Below are 2500 nucleotides of genomic sequence, written 5' to 3' on the forward strand. Positions count from 1 at the left end.
TAGGGTTAGGGTTGTGTTAGGTATAGGGTTAGGGTTAGGGTTAGGGTTAGGGTTAGGGTTAGGGTTGAGTTAGGTATGGGGTTAGGGTTGGGGTTTGGGTTAGGGTTAGAGTTAGGGTTAGGGTTAGGGTTGGGGTTAGGTATAGGGTTAGGGTTAGGGTTAGGGTTAGGGTTGGGGTTAGGGTTACGGTTGAGTTAGGTATAGGGTTAGGGTTAGGGTTAGGGTTAGGGTTAGGGTTGGGGTTAGGGTTAGGGTTAGGTTTAGGGTTAGGTTTAGGGTTAGGGTTAGGGTTAGGGTTGGGGTTAGGTATAGGGTTATGGTTAGGGTTAGGGTTGGGGTTAGGGTTAGGGTTGAGTTAGGTATAGGGTTAGGGTTAGGGTTAGGGTTGGGGTTAGGGTTAGGGTTAGGGTTAGGGTTAGGGTTGCGGTTAGGTATAGGGTTAGGGTTAGGGTTAGGGTTGGGGTTAGGTTTAGGGTTAGGGTTAGGGTTAGGGTTAGGGTTAGGGTTAGGGTTGGGGTTAGGTATAGGGTTAGGGTTAGGGTTAGGGTTAGGGTTAGGGCTGGGGTTAGGGTTGAGTTAGGTATAGGGTTAGGGTTAGGGTTAGGGTTAGGGTTAGGGTTAGGGTTGGGGTTAGGGTTAGGGTTAGGGTTGGGGTTAGGGTTAGGGTTAGGGTTGAGTTAGGTAGAGGGTTAGGGTTAGGGTTAGGGTTAGGGTTAGGTTTGGGGTTAGGTATAGGGTTATGGTTAGGGTTAGGGTTAGGGTTAGGGTTAGGGTTAGGGTTGGGGTTAGGGTTAGGGTTGAGTTAGGTATAGGGTTAGGGTTAGGGTTAGGGTTAGGGTTAGGGTTAGGGTTGAGTTAGGTATGGGGTTAGGGTTGGGGTTTGGGTTAGGGTTAGAGTTAGGGTTAGGGTTAGGGTTGGGGTTAGGTATAGGGTTAGGGTTAGGGTTAGGGTTAGGGTTGGGGTTAGGGTTACGGTTGAGTTAGGTATAGGGTTAGGGTTAGGGTTAGGGTTAGGGTTAGGGTTGGGGTTAGGGTTAGGGTTAGGTTTAGGGTTAGGTTTAGGGTTAGGGTTAGGGTTAGGGTTGGGGTTAGGTATAGGGTTATGGTTAGGGTTAGGGTTGGGGTTAGGGTTAGGGTTGAGTTAGGTATAGGGTTAGGGTTAGGGTTAGGGTTGGGGTTAGGGTTAGGGTTAGGGTTAGGGTTAGGGTTGCGGTTAGGTATAGGGTTAGGGTTAGGGTTAGGGTTGGGGTTAGGTTTAGGGTTAGGGTTAGGGTTAGGGTTAGGGTTAGGGTTAGGGTTGGGGTTAGGTATAGGGTTAGGGTTAGGGTTAGGGTTAGGGTTAGGGCTGGGGTTAGGGTTGAGTTAGGTATAGGGTTAGGGTTAGGGTTAGGGTTAGGGTTAGGGTTAGGGTTGGGGTTAGGGTTAGGGTTAGGGTTGGGGTTAGGGTTAGGGTTAGGGTTGAGTTAGGTAGAGGGTTAGGGTTAGGGTTAGGGTTAGGGTTAGGTTTGGGGTTAGGTATAGGGTTATGGTTAGGGTTAGGGTTAGGGTTAGGGTTAGGGTTAGGGTTGGGGTTAGGGTTAGGGTTGAGTTAGGTATAGGGTTAGGGTTAGGGTTAGGGTTAGGGTTAGTGTTAGGGTTGAGATAGTTATAGGGTTAGGGTTGGGGTTAGGGTTAGGGTTAGGGTTAGGGTTAGGGTTGGGGTTAGGGTTAGGGTTGAGTTAGGTATAGGGTTAGGGTTAGGGTTAGGGTTGGGGTTAGGTATAGGGTTGGGGTTAGGGTTAGGGTTAGGGTTAGGGTTAGGGTTAGGGTTAGGGATGGGGTTAGGGTTAGGGTTGAGTTAGGTATAGGGTTAGGGTTAGGGTTAGGGTTAGGGTTAGGGTTAGGGTTGGGGTTAGTGTTAGGGTTTGGATTAGGGTTAGGGTTAGGTTTAGGGTTAGGTTTAGGGTTAGGGTTAGGGTTGGGGTTAGGGTTAGGGTTGAGTTAGGTATAGGGTTAGGGTTGGGGTTAGGGTTAGGGTTAGGGTTAGGGTTGGGGTTAGGGTTGAGTTAGGTATAGGGTTAGGGTTAGGGTTAGGGTTGGGGTTAGGGTTATGGTTAGGGTTAGGGTTAGGGTTAGGGTTAGGGTTGGGGTTAGGGTTAGGGTTAGGGTTAGGGTTAGGTTTGGGGTTAGGGTTAGGGTTGAGTTAGGTATAGGGTTAGGGTTGGGGTTAGGGTTAGGGTTAGGGTTAGGGTTGGGGCTAGCGTTAGGGTTAGGGTTAGGGTTAGGGTTAGGGTTAGGGTTAGGGTTGGGGTTAGGGTTAGGGTTGGGGTTAGGGTTAGGGTTGAGTTAGGTATAGGGTTAGGGTTAGGGTTAGGGTTAGGGTTAGGGTTGCGGTTAGGGTTAGGGTTGAGTTAAGTATAGGGTTAGGGTTAGGGTTAGGGTTAGGGTTAGGGTTGGGGTTAGGGTTAGGGTTGGGGTTAGGGTTAGGGTAAGGGTTAGTGTTAGGGTTAGGGTTAGGGTT

Source organism: Heloderma suspectum, chromosome 8 (genome assembly GCF_057233095.1).
Source record: "Heloderma suspectum isolate Gila_16-S chromosome 8, 16-S_ref, whole genome shotgun sequence".
Taxonomy (NCBI): Eukaryota; Metazoa; Chordata; class Lepidosauria; order Squamata; family Helodermatidae; genus Heloderma; species Heloderma suspectum.